This window comes from Schistocerca serialis, chromosome 6 (genome assembly GCF_023864345.2).
Source record: "Schistocerca serialis cubense isolate TAMUIC-IGC-003099 chromosome 6, iqSchSeri2.2, whole genome shotgun sequence".
Lineage (NCBI taxonomy): Eukaryota > Metazoa > Arthropoda > Insecta > Orthoptera > Acrididae > Schistocerca > Schistocerca serialis.
Window position 1 is genome coordinate 198,138,210 of NC_064643.1, and position 20,532 is coordinate 198,158,741.

Sequence of the window (20,532 nt, forward strand, 5' to 3'; positions counted from 1 at the left end):
AAATAATGAGGTGAAAAGGCTTCCATCGAGTATCGCTTGACTCTTGCAGTAATAGCCTCATGTGAGTGTCAGCAGGCAGAGGGCGTGAAATCCGTAAGTACGTGATCAGTGTAAGGAAATAATCTGTATAGGGCCTAATGTTTTAAATGCCCAGCCATCTTGGTTCTGATCGGAAAATTTCGGAAAACACTTTGAATTAGTGCCGTTCCCGTTTACAGGTGCTGTGCTAAACTGAGTGCGAGAAACAAACCAAAACAAAACATCACATTTTCATAATTTTATAATTCTCGTTTTTTAAACGATATTTTATCCAAAATCACTTCATTACATATAACGAACGTAATAGCCACTGTCTTATAATACGAGCAGCGTTCAATAAGTGATGCAATACGTTTTTTTCCTCTGTCAATTTCGGATGAAATAATGCGAAATTTGCTGTGGGACATTGTGGAATATTACCCCTTCAGCTCCTCTTTAGTTTCATGAATTTCCGACAGGTGGCGTCTGCAACGAAGGATCGTTCCAAAGAGAGAGCTGTCAATGGGTTTCTTTTGGCGGAAAACCAGAGCATCGCAGATATTCATAGGCGCTTTTAGAACGTCTATGGAGATCTGGCAGTGAACAAAAGCAGGGTGTGTCTTTGGGGAGGCGTCCGTCATCATAGCAACGAGGCCGCTCAAATCTGTCCCATCTCCTGCGTGCCGGCCGACCGCACACAGCTGTGACTCCTGCAACGTTGGAACTTGGCGGACATTCTCATTCGAGATAGCCGAGGGATCACAATCCGGTCTAAGGCGCTGCAGTCATGGACTGTGCGGCTGGTCCCGGCGGAGGTTCGAGTGCTCCCTGGGGCATGGGTGTGTGTGTGTGTTTGTCCTTAGGGTAATTTAGGTTAAGTAGTGTGTAAGCTTAGGGACTGATGACCTTAGAAGTTAAGTCCCGTAAGATTTCACACACATTTGAACATTTGATCACAATCAAAACACGTCGCTGCACAACTTTATGTCTCTGTTGGTAGTGCTGACACACTCGTCCACCAGTTGCGATACCCAAAGGCCGGCCGGGTTCCTCGCCGCCTAATAGAAGACCATGAAGATCAACAAATATCCATATGTGTGGAATTGATTGCGCGCTACGAGGCTGATTGTAACAATATTTTTATCACAGGCGATGAAACATGGGTTTATCACTTCTAACCGAAAAGAAAATGGTAATCAATGGAGTGGCGCCACACTATCTCTCCTCCGAAAAAAAAGTTCAAAGCTGCATCTTCAGCTGGTTAAGTCATGGCCACGTTCTGACTCTGAAGGGGTTATTCTGTTTGATATTCTCCCTCAAGGTGCAACGATCAACTCTGAACTGTATTGCACTATCCTGAAGAAACTGAAGAAACGACTTCAGCGTGTTCGTCGTCATATAAATGGAAACATACTTCTCCTTCTCCACGACAACACAAGGCCTCACACACGTCTGTGCACCCGAGAGGAGCTCACAAAACTTCATTGGGCTGTTCTTCCTCAACTACCCTACAGCCCGGATCTCGCATCTTCCGACTTCCATCTGTTTGGCCCAATGAAGGAAGCACTCCATGGGAAACAGCACGTGGATGATAGGGACATTACTAATGCAGCAAGACGTTGCTTCGCCGTTCACCAGCAGAGTGGCATACAGACCCTCGCAGTAAGGTGGTCAAAAATGGCTCTAAGCACTATGGGACTTAACATCTGAGGTCATCAGTCCACTAGACTTAGAACCACTTAAACCCAACTAACCTAAGGACATCACACACATCCATGCCCGAGGCAGGATTCGAACCTGCGACCGTAGCAGCAGCGCGGTTCCGGACTGAAGCGCCTAGAACCGTTCGGTCACAGCGGCCGACTAGTAAGTTGGTGTAAGGCCGTCACATTGAACGGAGATTATATTGAAAAATAAGATTTTGTGGGAAGAGTAAGGTGTATTGGAATCCCGAATAAAACCAACTTGCTTTCAGGAAAGAATGTGTTGAATTACTTATTGAACGACCCTCGTACTTCACTAGTAGTACAGCCGCTCCTTTAAGTTGGAATACTCCAAAAGTGCAAAAGCCTGCAGCACGAAAAAAGAAGATAATGTTTTCAAGAATATTTGGAAATTAAAAATAAGACAAGAGATAAACAGAAAAAATTAACGATTACTTTTTTCCGTGCAGAACACAGTCAAAACGTTCTTATTGCGAGTCCAAATTGAAACCAAAAGGAAGATGCTTAACATGCCAACTGCAACAGAAATTAGGTTTCCTAAGAATTCATGAGAGTCCGTTCCAGTAGAAGTACAGTGGAGGAAAAATCTTTTAATTAAAAAAAGAAAGTAGTTTTTGTAGCAGTATCTGTATAGAAAGCTGCGCCTCACTCGTTTAAGTTAAAAATAATTTCAATGAATCGTTAATGTTGAAAATAAGTTTAATTAAATTTAAGTCATCCACGTTAAGTCAAAGTATAATTACTGGATTAAAATAAATATCTATACCTCAAAGTAAATATTGGTCTTTCGTTTGGTCCAACAGAATTTCTGAGGAAGGTATTTTGTTTGTTTAGACCACGCCAAATTAATTCAAGAGAGATATAAACTTCTCGGGAGCTATATTGAATAGTGCCGTACTGACAAAAAATATGTCATCTTCTATCGAGTCTCGAAATAGTGTATTAAACTCTCCATGATCATAATTCTTGGTGTAGATGACGTGCACCCAAAATCTTAACGTTGTTTTTTCTTTTTTCTCTCTTAATGAAGCTACATAAAAATAACAGTAATTTCATCACTGTCGCTGGTTTCTTAAGGGCACGCACGACTGGAGTAAAACATGGACCGTCTCGTATAGCTTTAAACTGTACAGCCTACGCCGGCTAATGTGGCCGAGCGGCACTAGGCGCTTCAGTCTGGAACCGCGAGACCGCTACGGTTGCAGGTTCGACTCCTGCCTTGGGCATGGATGTGTGTGATGTCCTTAGATTAGTTAGGTTTAAGTAGTTCTAAGTTCCAGGGGACTGGTGACCTCATATGTTAAGTCCCATAGTGCTCAGAGCCATTTGAACCATTTGTACAGCCTACACAGAGAACGGCGTACGCGCTACCTTGCTTGTTTGCGGCGCTGTTGATTTCGTGATAACAGGTAGCAGCTTCCGAAGGAACGAATACATTGCAGGCGCGCAAATAAGACCCTGACCGCACGCAGCTGTCTATTCGTAATAAGTCACAAGACGCAACACAGAAGCTGCCTATTACTGACAAACCGCGAAAGTTATTTACTTTGCAGCGCTGTATTGCAACGGCAAAATGAAAACCATTGTAATAAAAAACTTAATAATTTTCTCATTACTATCCAAAAACGAGGTGAATGGCGAAAAATAGCGTTACATCTGGTGAAAACGCTACTCTGTTAAATGTTTAACGAGGTCCAGTGTGTTATTGTTATGGTCTTCAGTTCAAAGACTGGTTTGATGCAGCTGTCCATGTTACTGTATCCTGTCCACGCCTCTTCATCTCTCTATAACTACTGCACTCCACACCCACTTGAACCTCCTTACGGTACTCAAGCCTTCGTCTCCCTCTACAACTTCTTGCCCCACGCACTATTCTCTAATACCAAACTGACGACTCCCTGATGTGTGAATATCCTAATCCTTTCTTTCAGTCAATCTGTGCCATATATTTCATATCTCCCTAATTTTATTTAAAGTTTCATTAGTTATCCGATATACCCATCTGTCCTTCAGCATTCTTCTGTAGCATCACATTTCAAAAACTTCTATTCTTTTTTGTCTGAATTGTGTTATGTCCACATTTCATTTCCGTAGAAGGCTATACTCCAAACAAATACCTTGAAAAAATAATTCCTAATATTCAAATTTATATTCGATGTTAAACAGTTTCTCTGTTTCAGAAACACTTTCTATTACCAGTGTGCAAAACTCTATGTTTCTATTACTTCTTCTTGAACTTTAATCCTCCTTCCAAAGTTCTCCTACGTTTCTACACGGTGTGCAGACTGGACAACATTGGGGATAGGCTATAACCCTGCCTAATTCTCTTCTCAACTACTGCTTCTGTTTCATGTCTCTCGTTTCTTCTAACTGCAATCTAATTTCTGTACAAGTCGCAGAGAAAGTTTTGCGCCGTATATTTTATCCCTGCTACCTTCAGAATTTCAGTCAATCTATTTCAGCCAAGATTGTCAAAAACGTTCTCTAAATTTACAAATGCTATAGACATAGATTTGACCTTCTTCAAGATAAACGGTACGGCAAATATTGCCTCTCTTGTTCCTACATATCTCCGAAACTCAAGTTGATTTTCCCTGAGGTCGGCTTCCACAGATTTTTCCTTTCATCTGTAAATAATTCGTGTCAGTATTTTGCGAACGATGATATTAAACTGACGGTCCACTAGTGTTCACATCTGTCAGCACCTGTCTTCTTTGGTTTTGGCACTATTACACTCTTTTTGGAGTCTGAGGGTGTTTCACCTTTCTCACATATCTTGCATACCACGTGAATAGTTCGTAATGGCTGGCTCTACAAAGATACTAATCCTGAGGGAGTGTAGCCTACACTAGAGCCTTTTTTCAACTTAGGTCTTTCAATTCTCTGTCAAATTTTTCTCGCAGTATCATATCTCCCATCTCGTCTTCATCTACTTCTGCTTTCCCTTGTACAAGGGTCCAGCGGACAACGTATTATTTGCTTAACAGGCCATCTCATTTTGATCTACCTCATCTTCCCTTTCTGCAAGAGTCCAGCTTAGAACGTATTATTTGCTTCATATACTTGTGTGTAAAACTTGAGGACGAAAGTCATTTTCGCATGATGTGTCACAGTTAAGCGACACAGCTCGATAAAACTTGTACCATACATACATCTACATCTACATGGTTACTCTGCAATTCACACTTACGTGCCTTCAGAGGGTTCATCGAACCATTTTCATACTACTTCTCTACCATTCCACTCTCGAATGGCGCGTGGGAAAATGGAACACCTAAATCTTTCCGTTAGAGCTCTGATTTCTCTTTTTTTATTATGATGATCATGTCTCCCTACGTAGGTGGGTATCAACAAAATATTTTCGCATTCGGAAGAGAAAGTTGGTGATTGAAATTTCATAAGTAGATCTCGCCACAAAGAAAACCGTCTTTGTTTCAGTGACTGCCATCCCAACTTGCGTATCATATCAGTGACACTCTCACCACTATTGAGCGGTACCACGAAACGAGCTTTTTCGATGTCCTCTGTCAATACCAGCTGGTAAGGATCCCACACCACGCAGCAATATTCCAGCAGAGGACGGACAAGTGTAATGTAGGCTGTCTCTTTAGTGGGTTTGTTGCATCTTCTAAGTGTTCTGCCAACAAAGCGCCGTCTTTGTTTCGCCTTCCCCACAATATTATATTGTGGTCTTTCCAATTTAAGTTTCTCGTAATTGTAATTCCTAGGTATTTAGTCGAATTGACAGCCCTTAGATTTGTGCGATTTATCGTATACCAAAAATTTATCGGATTTCTTTTAGTACCCATGTGGATGACCCATCACTTTTCTTTGTTTAGTGCCAATTGCCACTTTTCGCACCATACAGAAATTCTCTCTAGATTGTTTTGTAATTGGAATTGATCGTCTGATGATTTTACGCCAGATATCATTTCAGTTCTGTTCGATGATTTACCGTCTATCACTACGAACTGTGACCTGTCTGAGAGGAAATCACGAATCCAGTCACACACCAGAGACGATACTCCATATGCACGCAATTTGATTAATAGTCGCTTGTGAGGAACTGTATCAAAAGCCTTCTGGAAATCTAGGTATATGGAATCGATCTGAGATCACTTGTCGGCAGCACCCATTACTTCATGGGAATAAGGAGCTAGCTGCGTTGCACAAGAACGATATTTTTTGAGTCTGTGTTGGTTACGTATGAATAGGAGGAACTGCAGTAATATAGTGCAGAAGGCAACTGAAAGAAGTACGCAATGAGACGAACAGACATGACACTTTCATTCGGAGACAATAATTTTACTGAAGTACGCCTGCTTAGCTGGGTGGTAACGTACTCGCCTCCCATGCAAGCGGGTGCGGGTTCGATTCCCGGCCGGGTTGGAGATTTTTCCCCGCTCGGGGACTGGGTGTTATGTTGTCCTCATCATCATTTCATCCTTATCAACGGCGCGCAAGTCGCCCAAAGTGGCGTCGACTGAAATGAGACTTGCACTTGGCGAACTTCCCCGAATAGTCACCGCTTTTTTTTTTTTTTTTTTATTTTTCTTTATTGTATTTCAATTCCCCATCGGGGCGGGCTGGCAGCAGCATATGCGCTGCTCTTCAGCCGAAAGACATAGAACAAAACAATAGAAGACATTTAAAAAAACAGCAAAGGAGAGAAGAAGCGAACATAGATATAAAAAAGGGAGAACATCATGGAAGGCAATATACAAAAAACGGGGTGACTGTAAAATGGAGATAAAAAACTGTTTAAAAGTAGCACACACAAAAAGCCACACATTGCGACGATTAAAAGAACACAAGGCACAGTATGACTGGAGCATAAAGGTGTTGACGGATGGCATAGCGAGGGGAATGGGGGGCGCTCGGAAGAGGGCCAGGTAGGGAGGGATGTGGGAAGGAGAGAGGCAAGTATGGGGTGCAGGGTCTCAGGGGAGGGGGGGTAGTCACCGCGATTTATTCCGCGATTTATTACGATCCCCTACACATTACAGAAGGTGGGACATGGTTCTTAATAGGATGTGTGATCACCACGGATGGCAGTGCATGCTCTGCTATGTACTCCCGTGCTGGCCACAGGGTATACAGGGTGGTCCGTTGATCGTGACCGGGCTAAATATCTCACGAAAAAGCGTCAAACGAAAAAACTACAAAATACGAAACTTGTCCAGCTTGAAGGGGGAAACCAGATGGCGCTATGGTTGGCGCGCTAGATGGTGCTGCTGCCGTAGGTCAAACGGATATCAACAGAGTTTTTTTTTAAATAGGAACCCCCATTTTTATTACATATTCGTGTAGTACGTAAAGAAATATGAATGTTTTAGTTGGACCACTTTTTTCGCTTTGTGATCGATGGCGCTGTAATAGTCACAAACATATGGCTCACAATTTTACCAGGTGTACCGGTATGAAATGAGCGTTTTTTTTTTTTTTTTTTGTGAGAATGAAATTTTGAATTGAAAAGTGAAAACATTTTTTCAAAGTACTGACCATTGCTTTCTATACATTTTGACCACCTTTCTGGCATTTGTGGACATCACGCCAATAGAAATGTTCGTCTTTTGAAGCAAACCAATCAGACACCCAATTTTCGACTTCTTCGTAGGAATCGAAGTGTTCCTCAGCCAATACGTGTCCCATTGATGAAAACAAATGCTAGTCGGTAGGGGCCAAGTCTGAATACGGCGGATGGGGTAGCAGCTCCCAGCCAAGTGTTTTGATTGTATCCTGAACCAATATTGCTTTGTGTGCAGGTGCATTGTCGTGTAAAAAAATTACTTTGCCACGTCTTCGGGCCCATTCTAGTCTTTTTTCGATCAATACATAGTTCAAATTGATCATTTGTTGTCTGTAGCGATTAGCATTCTCAGTTTCACCGGGTTTTAGAAGCTCATGATACACCACACACATCCCACCAAACACCGAGCATTGCCTTCTTCCCGAATCGATCTGGTTTTGCTGTCGATGTTAATGGTTGTCCCGGATTAACCCATGATTTTCCCCGTTTAGGATTCCTAAAATAAATCCATTTTTCATCGCCAATAACAATTCGATGCAAAATTGATTTTCTTTCATGTCTTTGAAGCAAAATTTGACAAATGGTTTTTCGGATTTCCATCTTTCATTCAGTTCATGTGGCACCTATTTTCCACACATTTGGATCTTCTCTAAAGCTTTCAAACGGTCAGAAATTGTTTGTTGTGCAACATTTAGCATTGCTGCCATTTGCTTCTGACTCAAAATATCATCTTCGTCCAATATTGCTTGCAATTCGGCGTCTTCGAACTTTTTTGGTGGTCTTTCACGTTCTTCATTTCTTACATCAAAATCATTATTTCTGAACCGCTGAAACCATCTTTTGCATGTTGCTTCTGATAGAGCATGATCATCATATGCCTCGACAAGCATTCGATGCGAATCTGCAGCACTTTTTTTCAAATGAAAACAAAAAATTAATGCTTTCCGCAAATCATCACTTTCTGGTACAAAATTCAACATTCTTAACACGATGGAAACATATGATGTTGTTTGTTCCATGACTTGATGTATACTAAATATCTTTTACAGATGTCATACCAACCAAAAAAAAATTAAGGCTCGTTCACAACAAATGTTCCCTATCGACACAATCTTAATTCTCATTTCATACCGGTACACCTAGTAGACGAACAGTTGGTGACAGGTAGGTTTTTTAAATTAAAATACAGAACGTAGGTACGTTTGAACATTTTATTTCGGTTGTCAATGTGACACATGTACCTTTGTGAACTAATCATTTCTGAGAACGCATGCTGTTACAGCGTGATTACCTGTAAATACCACATTAATGCAAAAAATGCTCAAAGTGATGTCCGTCAACCTCAATGCATTTGGCAATACGTGTAACGACATTCCTCTCAACAGCGGGTAGCTCGTCTGCCGTAATGTTCGCACATGCATTGACAATGCGCTGAAGCATGTTGTCAGACGTTGTCGGTGGATGACGATAGCAAATATCCTTCAATTTTCCCCACAGAAAGAAATCCTGGGACGTCAGATCCGGTGAACGTGCGGGCCATGGTATGGTGCTTCGACGACCAATTCACCTGTCATGAAATAAGCTATTCAATACCGCTTCAACCGCACGCGAGCTATGTGCCGGACATCCATAATGTTGGAAGTACATCGCCATTCTGTCATGCAGTGAAACATCTTTTAGTAACATCGGTAGAACATTACGTAGGAAATCAGCATACATTGCACCATTTAGATTGCCATTGATAAAATGGGGCCGGCCGAAGTGGCCGTGCTGCAGCCTGGAATCGAGAGACCGCTACGGTCGCAGGTTCGAATCCTGCCTCGGGCATGAATGTGTGTGACGTCCTTAGGTTAGGTAGGTTTAACTAGTTCTAAGTTCTAGGGGACTAATGACCTCAGAAGTTGAGTCCCATAGTGCTCAGAGCCATTTGAGCCATTTTTGATGAAATGGGGGCCAATTATCCTTCCTGCCATGATGCCGCACTATACATTAATTCGCCAAGGTCGCTGATGTTCCATTTGTCGCAGCCATCGTGGATTTTCCGTTGCCCAATAGTGCATATTATGTCGGTTTACGTTACCGCTGTTCGTGAATAACGCTTCGTAGGTAAATAGAACGCGTGCAAAAAATCTGTCATCGTCCCCTAATTTCTCTTGTGCCCAGTGGCATAACTGTACACGACGTTCAAAGTAGTCGCCATGCAATTCCTGGTACATAGGAATATGGTAAGGGTGCAATCGATGTTGATGTACCATTCTCAACACCGACGTTTTTGAGATTCCCGTTTCTCGCGCAATTTGTCTGCTACTGATGTGCGGATTAACCGCGACGGCAGCTAAAACACCTACTTGGGCATCATCATTTGTTGCAGGTCGTGGTTGACTTTTCACATGTGGCTGAACACATCCTGTTTCCTTAAATAAGCTGACACTTGGGTGTTGTCGTCCAGGATACCGAGCAGCATACATAGCACACGCCCGTTGGGCATTTTGATCACAATAGCCATACATCAACACGATATCGACCTTTTCCGCAATTGGTAAACGGTCCATTTCAACACGGGTCCATTTCACGAAGCAAATACCGTCCGCGCTGGCGGAATGTTACGTGGTACCACGTACTTATACGTTTGTGACTATTACAGCGCCATCTATCACAAAACGAAAAAAGTGGTCCAACTAAGACATTCATATTTCTTTACGTACTACACGAATATTAAAAAAAAAAAGAATGGGGGTTCCTATTTAAAAAAAAAAACGCAGTTGATATCCGTTTGACCAATGGCAGCGTTATCTAGCGGGCCAACCATAGCTCCATCTGGCTCCCCCTTCAAGCTAGAAGAGTTTCGTTCTTTGTAGTTTTTTCGTTTGATGCTTATTTGGTGAGATATTTGGCCCGGTCACTATCAATGGACCACCCTGTATAATGAGATCTTGTGGTAGTGCGTTCCATTCCTGCACCAGCGCTGTTAATAACTGCTGCATGGTCGTTGGTATATGTGGTCGTGTTGCAGTACATCTCCCTCAACGCACCCCACAAGTGCTCGATGGGATTTGAGTCGTGGGAACGGGCAGGCTAGCCCATTTGCCGAATATCCCCTCGTTCTAAGCGCTCTCTCGCATGGGCAGTTTGACGCGGTCGCGCATTGTCATCAATAAAAATGATGTCGAGGCCGAATGCACCTCAAAAAAGAGGCACGTGAGGAGGGAGTATAGTGTCACAATAACGTTGACCCATGAGTGTTCCGTGTTCAAAAATCTGGAGGTCAGCACACCTATGTAACAGTACGCTTCCTCACATCATAACACATGGACCACCAAAATGATCGTGTTCGACAGTGTTTCTGAGTGCATTACGCGTTCCCACCTCTCGCCATGTAAGGGTACGTCCAAAATCACTACTCAGCCTCATCCGCTCTCATCCGAGAAGAGCACGCGACCCCACATTGGTCAAGTCCCTACGCTGCTGAGACCATCGCAAACGCTGCTGCTGATGTGCGAGTTTCAACAGAACACAACATACGAGGGTAAGTAATCCCAAAAGTAAGGTCTCCTATTTTTTTATAAGTATGTAGACCTGTTTATTTGTACAATGGTTTACATCAGTTTACAGCTTTAACATTTAGCTACTTTTCGACATAAGCACCGTTTTTGTCGATGCATTTTTGTAGCCGCTGTGGCAGTTTTTGTATGCCCATGTCATACCAGCTCGCCGCCATGCTGTTCAGAAAGTTATGAACCTCTTCTTTCACCTCGTCGTCGGAGCTGAATCGCTTTCAGGCCAAATGTTCTTTTAACCTAGGGAACAGGTCGTATGGGTGCCAAGTCAGGACTATAGGGTGGGTGGGTGATTATGTTCCACTGAAACTGTTGCAGGAGAGCATCAGTTTGCTGAGCGATGTGTGGGCGATCATTGTCATGGAGAATGTGTACGCCCTTGCTCAATATTCCTTTTCTCCGGTTCTGAATTGCCTGTTTGAGTTTTTTCAGAGTCTCACAGTACCTGTCAGCGTTAATTGTGGTCCCAGTGAGCATAAAGTCGACCAACAATACCCCTTTCCGATCCCAAAAAACGGTTCTCATGAGCGGCAGGCTGTGTTTGTCTGAATTTCCGCGGCTTTGGCGAAGAAGGATGCCGCCACTGGCGTGATTGTTGCTTGGTCTCAGGTGTAAAGTGGTATGCCCAGGTTTCGTCACCCGTGACAATTGAGTCCAGAATGTTGTCCTGTTCGCGTGCAAGGCGGTGAAGAAATGCGCGGAAAGCATCAACACGTTGCCGCATGTGGTCCTCAGTCAGCATGCGTGGGACCCATCTTGCGCACACCTTCCGGTAGTTCAATGTTTCTTTTAAAATTCTGTGAGCGGTGCTTCGGTAAACCTCAGGAACCAACGTGCAGAGAACATCCAGGGTGATCCACGGATCTTCACGCATGCTCTGCTCAACCTTCAACACTGTCTCCTCAGAAATTGACGGTTTCCCGCTCCTTTGTTCGTCGTGAATTTTGGTCCGACCAGCCGCTAACTCTCTACACCACTTACGAACGCTTTTGACGTTCATGCACGACTCACAATATACTTGCGTCAAATGGCGGTGGATTTCAATCGGCGCAGTGCCCTTTGCGTTCAAGAACCGAAAAACTACGCGCAATTCACACTTGGTGGTAACATGCAACGGAAGCTCCTTTCTCAACGGCTGCCAAGCAAGTCTGAGCGCCTCCGTGCGGCGTGCGCCCATGTTTACACAAAGCGCGTGAAGCACTCTTCATAACAGTATGACCAATTACCACACAAACAAAAAAATATGAGACCTTAGTTTTGGGATTACCCTCGTATTTATTGGTCGTCGTGGCACTATGGAGGGTGAGATTGCGTGCCTTTCAGTCCTGTTAAATGTTGTTGCAATTGCATCCGGTGTTTGACGGGGGTCCCTTCTTGCCTGTTGGACAGTGTAACAGTCATCTGCTGCTGTAATTGGCCGTGGTCGGCCACCTCCTCTCCTTCGGACAGCAATAACTGATTCGGAATGCTTCCTATGCACTTGAAACAACGCTGTGAGCAATACCCAACAAAAGGGCTGCGCTCGTCACACTTCGGCCTTCTTCCAGTTTCCCGATGATTCTTCCGCGTGTGAAGTCATTCGAATGTTGTCTCTGGGCCATGTCGATATGAACACTTCCACAGTGCACCGTAACTGCTCAATGATTGGCACACACATAATCTTTTCCCGTTCCTTCAACTGTATTGTGTTGCGGGGACAGCCCGTTTGCCACTATAGTTACGCTGACCTCAAACCATGTGAAGTCGAGCTTTCTGTGCACGACTGGGAGACCTCTGGCAACATGCTCCAGCATTTCCACCAAGTAATTAACATGTTATGGTACTTTATCTATCTCGTCCTTAAGTTTTGCAGAGCATTTTAGGTACGACTCAGTAACAGTATTACCCGAATAGTTTCTTTAAACATTGCCGATCCCTATGTGTAATCGACTCCTCAAATTGACAGTTGGACATCGTCTCCAAAGGCAAATCTCTAGCGCACTGGTGTTTCGGTCGTCGACCGTGGGTACCTTCCAGACATTCTGGCACCAACTCGGAAGAATACTGATCAGCACTGGCACAGCTCAGTTTTTCCAGAGCACGCAGTATCAAACTCTTAACTACAGGCTTAGAATTACAAACATCGAGTCTGAAATGTTCATACCGTTACTTCCAACGCTGTTGCCAAAATCTATTCAGAAATTCTTCTCTCAGTCTTTAGGTAATTCAAAAACAAATTAAATAAGTTTTTTACTGTAATTAGGATATAAATAGGTCTACAAAGACAATTCCTCGCCGACAGGGGTAAACTGTTGTAATATTTCACGCTGCAATATTATGCTTAAGATTTCTGTTCTTTCCCTTTTTATATCTTTATAAGGCTTATTAAACCCGTTATACTTAGCATGTTTCATTAAGATATCGTCTTCCTTTTGGCGTTTTACCTATGCTGATACTTTTTAGTGAAACTTTGAGGGATGTAAAAGTGAATTTCTTTGTTGTTATCTACCGGTACCTACTTAATTTTGGCGTAAAAGTTTTGCTCTTCGATTTTTATGCTAGATTGGATAAGAAATAAAAAGTGTCTCATTTTGTGGAAAAATTATTAGGTGCCTAAGCAGCCGTGCTTTGAAAGTAGTCTTTTTGTGTTCACGATTTTCACATCTTTGTTCCAGGTATCGTCAGTGGGTATCCGTTTCTATCTTTTTATTTATGACTACTGCTTGTTTACTAACTCGGAATCTTTCACGGGAACGTATGACAAAGTCCAACTACTAAAAAATAAAGGACAGCATCAACTCAATCTCGTTGGTAGTCAAATCAACTCTACATAATTGTTTCATGAGAAATGAAAATTCAGTCACTACAACATACAAAGTTCCACGTAAATTTTCATGTCCATATACACTATATGATCAGAAGTATCCGGAAATCCCCCAAAACACGTCTTTCATATTATATCCATTGTGCTGCCACCTACTGCCCTGTACTCCATATCAGCGACCTCAGTATAGTCATTAGACATCGTGAGAGATCTGAATGGGGGGCTCCGCGGAACTCACTGACTTCAAACGCGGTCAGGTGATTGGGTATCACTTTGTCATACGTCAGTACGCGAGATTCTCACACTCCTAGACGTCCCTAGGTCCACTGTTTCCTATTTGATAGTGAAGTGGAAACGTGAAGGGACACGTACAGCACAGAAGCATACAGGCCGACCTCGTCTGTTGACAGACAGAGACCGCTGACTGATGAAGAGGGTCGTAATGTGTAATAGGCAGACATCTATTAAGACCATCACAAAGGAATTCCAAGCTGCGTCAGGATCCACTGAAAGTACTATGACAGTTGGCGGGAGGCGAGAAAACTTGGATTTCATGGTCAAGCGGCTGCTCATAAACCACACATCACGCCGGTAAATGCCAAACGACACCTCGCTTGGTGTATGGAGCGTGAACGTTGGACGATTGAACAGAGGAAAAACGTCGTGTGGACTGACGAATCACGGTACATAATGTTGCGACTCGATGGCAGGGTGTAGGTGTGGCGAATGCCCGTTGAACGTCATCTGTCAGAGTGTGTAGTGCCAACAGTAAAATTCGGAGGCGGTGGTCTCACAGTGTGCTCGTGTTTTTCATGGGGGGAGCTTGCACCCCTTGTTGTTTTGCGTGGCACTATCTCAGCACAGACCTACATTGATGTTTCAAGTATCTTCTTGCTTCCTGTTGAAGAGCAATTCGGGGATGGCGACTGCATCTTTCAACACGATCGAGCACGTGTTCATAATGCACGGCCTGTGGCGGAGTTGTTACACGACAGTAACATTCCTGTAATGGACTGCCCTTCACAGAGTCCTGACCCGAATCCTATGGACCACAACTGCGATGTTTTGGAACGCAGACTTCGTGCCAGGCCTCACCGACCGACATCGATACCTCTTCTCAGTGCAGCAATCCGTGAAGAATGGTCTACCATTCCCCAAGAAACCTTCCAGCACCTGATTGAACGTATGTCTGCGAGTTGAAGCTGTCATCAAGGCTAAGTGTGAGCCAACACCATATTAAATTCCAGAATTACCGATGGAGGGCGCCACGAACTTGAAAGTCATTTTCATCCAGGTGTTCGGAGACTTTTGACCATATAGTGTATGTTCAAGAAATCTTTATTGTTGATCGAGATAAGTGCATGCCCTCCTCCGGTGGGCTCGGCATAGCATCCATGCACGACGTCTTCGGGTTGGTGTAGCGAAGCCGTTCGACCTTGAAGGTCACTCACGCTGCTGGGAGCACCCGGTGGCGGCGGCCAGCTGTAGCTAGCGCAGAATTCTTGCACGCGGTAATGACTGCACTTAAGGGGCTCCGGAAAGGCTCAAAATCATGAAAATTTCAATTTTTACTTTTTTGCGTTTTCTGAATCTGCAGACTATTACCTTTTAATAGATATATAATTTATTCAATTCCGTAGACTACAACTATTTTTAAATTTTTTTTGAAATGTGTTCTACATGGGCGTGACCCACTGTGGCGCTGTTAAACTGCTGTCAAATGGTGTTATTATTAACGTCCATGTTCATCAGGTACATTTTAGTGATGTGAGATAAAGTATGTGTTGTGGCTAACCTGTGATGGTTCAATATATATCGCTGGTGTGATTGTCGATTGTTTCATGTTCATTTACTCTGTCGTTATCTCGAAAATATTCGTAATTAATTCTGTTTCTTGAGTCTCTGTTTTGTTGAAGTATAATAATGAGTAAAAGTAAAGTTATTAAAAATCCTCTGAAGGCTTTTAAGAAAAGGAGAAATGTTGGAAAGCCAGAGGTATGTGTTATTACTGTAAACAATAAAGACGATAACCAAGTGAGTGAACCTAACCTCTCAAGTACACCTGCCCATAGCAGTCAAAGTGGGAAAGAAAATATTCACAGAAGAAGCTTGGTTCAATGAGTGAAAACTATGAATGTTTTATGGGCGAATCGGATGTGAATGAAATATTTGATATGTCGGTTCTCAAAGGAATTTTTTCAAACTGTGTAAGATGTATTCATTGTAGTGAAGTTGGTCTGGAACTCTCCATAATAAAGCACGTAGGACTTGCTAGTGAAATACAACTGAAATGTGATAAGTGTTCATACATGACCACCTTTTGGAACAGTGTTGCAGTAACTGCAACTGAAGAAAATGGTAGCAAAATCTACGAACACAACAACGAGCGATGCTTGCTTTAGACAAGGAACGCCTTCGGGCTGCAGACAGGGCTGTAAAGAGTCTAGAAATACAAGCAAGAGTAAACAGGAGGAGGAACAAGAGGAAGCTGGAGGAGGAGTTTGCAGAGGATGAAGATAATCCATACTATGGACCTGGAATGCACTAAAAAGTTAATCCAATCTTTGTCGCTCGATTCCCGAAACTTTTATTTTCTCATACTAATTACATGTTTTCTAAGGATCTTCCAAACATATTTGTTTCAAACTTTCAGTATATGTTACACAGTACCTGCTGCATAATTTAACACAGCCTTTTTCCAAAAAACTGTATACTTTTGGATATATAAATAAAAAATTGCCAAAAAATGTTGTGAATTTTCATTACAATTGAAAAAAAAATCATCTTTAATAACTGAACTAAAATTTTATAAAATCCCTGTGTTAAGTTGTAGCACATATTCCAATAAATAATCTCTAAAAAGTTCAACTTCCTACCTCAAATACTTTGTGAGGAAAGATGTAATTTATAAGCGTTATTTCAACATTGCAAGTATAGGGCGTTCCGGAGCCCCTTAAAGCACAACGGGTGGTGGTTACGTGAAGCCGTCTCTAGATTCCACGGGCTGCTTGACGGCGTCGAACCTCAGGCCGCGAGGAGCGTGGCCGGCGTCTTGCTGGTGGAAGCTGTCAGAGTCAACACACAAGTTCGTTGCACTCTTTCGCTGAACTCTTTGCGGGACGTCCGCTTACTTTGGATGAAAGGACATCAAGGCATTTCCTCGTTAAGAGGAGCATTAAGGAGGGACAGTTCCGCCCATTCCCAGTCCATTATACAGGTTTCAATTAGACGGCCAAGAAGGCTCTTATCACGGTTGCACTAAAAGTGTTGCCACTTGGTGGCCATACAACCGAAAGTTTCTTCTCGACTATGGGGTTCCTTACATAGATTTTAACTTGACGGTCAAGAAAGCAATCAAGACTGGAATTGTGAGTGGCGTGTGTCACAACACTACAAGGGCAGCTACCTAGCGGCCACACAACCGAACGTTTCTTCTCCACCATGGTTCACCTCGGTGAAGCTTAGTAGACGTCATGTGACCTCTCTCATCCACATGAGGCCGTGATACGGGTGTTACTCCGCCTATACCGGCTGAAAATCGTCGCTTCTGGAGACTGCGATCAGAACACAACGGCGGTAGCGGATCTGAAACACGTCATATTAGTGTGTACGAAGTACTCGACCGCACAGGCAGTCTTGTATAAAAATTGACTGCGAGGGGCTACCCCTTCCTTACAAGTGTAAGTGCTTTTAAGCTTATCCATTATGGATGTTTAAGAACACATGGGTGTATAAGTACAGAAACCTGCAACCAATCCCTTTTTTGAAATATTTATTTATTTCATGAATCGTTTTTCGAATCCTTTCGGGCTCATCTTCAGAGTGTGTACAAGAGGTTAAACAGCTATTTTAAAGCGGATTACTGGGTGCTGTGACAAGAAGATGGAACATAGTTTAATACGTCGCTGTGAGCATTATTTACATGCGATTTGGATTCAGAATTTAATATTGTACTTGTTGTGACAGTATGGGCAGCTTTTGTTGTTAATATTCATCTGTCTGCTTCCATTGTGATGGACAGTTGGAACCACATTACTCTCTTTTACAGAATATGTACGCATATACACCATAATAACAAAACAGGTGTACAGCACATGCTGGATGCTCGCAGAATTTCGTTATTACCGTGTATATGCAGCACATCCTGGTTGCTGGCAAAGTTTCGTTATTGCAATGTGTTTGAATACATATTCTGTAAAAGTGAGTGATGCGGTACTAACATTCCATCACAATGGAAGCGGGCAGATGGGATACTGACAACAAAAGCCGCACATCTGTCGCAGTAAGTACAAATATAAATTTTGGATCCAAATCAGCATATGAACAATACTCATGGCGATGCATTAAAGTACGTTCTTGTCACAGAATCAGCAGCCAGCATTACGCTTTGACATAGCTACATAACCTGTACACCATCTGAAGATAAGCAAAAATGGATCAAATGGCTCTAAGCACTATGGAACTTAACCGCTGAGGTCATCAGTCCCCTAAACTTAGAGCCACTTAAACCTAACTAACCTAAGGACATCACACACGCCCATGCCCGAGGCAGGATTCGAATCTGCGACCTAGCAGCAGCGCGGATCCAGACTGGAGCGCCTAGAACCGCTCGGCCACCGCGGCCGGCTGAAGATAAGCCTAAAACGTTCGAAAACCGATTCATGGAATAAATAACTATTTCAAAAAAGTGGCTGTAAGGAGTTTTCTGTATTTGTGTGGTAACTGCTTTATTTTACCGGTTCGATATTATAGGTATTATTTGCTATCGAACTGTATAAAATACGTCGGCATCCAGTTCTGACCTGCAATTTGCGTGGATCTTGTCCTGCCATGGAACCAACCCGGTTCGAAAACTGACACATCCGTTTGTGATTTTACTTTGCATTAAGAACTTATTTTTGTAAACTACGCCGCTGCCCAGCTTTCAGCTATAAGCTGCCGTGGATGTCATTCTCCTCTGTTACTGGCAGAATTCGAACCCTAGGTGGTAGTTTTGTGTTTTTAAATTTATATAACGAACTTATCTTTGTACTTCTATTGTGAAAACTGCACTGATGTTAACTTGGCACTGTTGTAACTACTGCTGGTTGTCTGATGTTCGTCTTTTAGTGTTTTTATTTTGTACTCTCCAGGGTACCCGGCTTCGGTCAGGGAATTGATATGAGATTGTGTGGTTGTTGGAATAAATGGATAAACTTTAAAGTATAAGAAGTAAGAAAAATATTGAAAATAACGGGTGATCAAAAAGTCAGTATAAATTTGAAAACTTAATAAACCACGGAATAATGTAGATAGAGAGCTAAAAATTGACACACATGCTTTGAATGACATGGGGTTTTATTAGAACAAAAAAAAAAAAAAAAGAAATTGCTAGATGCGTGAAAGATCTCTTGCGCGAGTCGTTTGGTGATGGTGATGATCGTGTGCTCAGCCGCCACTTTCGTCATGCTTGGCCTCCCATGTCCCCAGACCTCAGTCCGTGCGATTATTGGCTTTGGGGTTACCTGAAGCCTCAAGTGTATCGTGATCGACCGACATCTCTAGGGATGCTGAAAGACAACATCCGACGCCAATGCCTCACCATAACTCCGGACATGCTTTACAGTGCTGTTCACAACATTATTCCTCGACCTCAGCTATTGTTGAGGAATGATGGTGGACATATTGAGCATTTCCTGTAAAGAACATCATCTTTGCTTTGTCTTACTTTGTTATGCTAATTATTGATATTCTGATCAGATGAAGCGCCATCTGTCGGACATTTTGTGAACTTTTGTATTTTTTTGGTTCTAATAAAACCCTATGTCATTCCGAGCATGTGTGTCAATTTGTACCTCTCTATCTACATTATTCCGTGATTTATTCAGATTTCAAATTTATACTGACTTCTTGATCACCCGGTATATTCCAACTATTTACGATACTTGTGTATAAACACCTTCTTTTCATTTTGTTATCCAGGTTTCTTTCTTCCAGGAGCGCTAGTACTGCCAGTTTCGCAAGAGAGCTTCTGTGAAGTTTGAAAGGTAGGAGACGAGGAATTGGCGGAAGTGAAGCTGTGAGGGGAATCGTGAGTCGTGCTTGGGTAGCTCAGTTGGTGCCGGCACGGTAGCCCAGTGTGTTAGGTCAGAGAGGTGGTGGCCCTGTAATAAAAAAAACTGAGTAAAGGAATCAACGATCAACTTGAACGGATGTCTTGTGACGTTCGCCCTGCCCAAACGCAACGAAAAAAAAAAAAAAAGTTGGTAGAGCAGTTGCCGCGAAATGCAAAGCTCCCGAGTTCGCGTCTCGGTCCGGCACAGAGTTTTAATCTGACAGGAAGTTTCAGTGTATATATGTACAATTTTTTCGAATTTCCTGCTCGAGAGCAAGCTATGGGTAGTTGACCATGAGAGAAGGAGGAGGCTTTGAGGTTGATGATGCAATATTTTAAAGTTTGCCCTTGCGCTTCGTTAATTGTAATACCGTAGGCTAATTTGATTGGAAATTGCAGTCTTCTAAACTGGAATGGTAGTTCAATGAGATCACTGGTATTCTGGGGATAAATAGCGTGTATCCTTTGTGCTTTCCAGTCATAAGTTCGGCTTCGATGATGTTATTTGATAGCTGTTTGACGATCATCCTTGCTCCATTACATAGTTTTGGAGAGTTGAGATTTCTGAGTAATATGATCGAAGATCCAGTTTGAGGTCGAAGGCACTGTAATGGCATTCCTGGCACATGCAAATAGTTTAGAAATTCTGTAGGAAGGTTCACACTTCCATCAACGTTTACCATCGTCTCGGTCGATTTGTTTATTCCCTCTTCACCGGGAATTTTCTTTTGAATATTAAAGCTGATATCGTCGACAATATTATATTTAGTTGCCAAAATTGCCCTTTCAAATAGCCAATCCGGTTT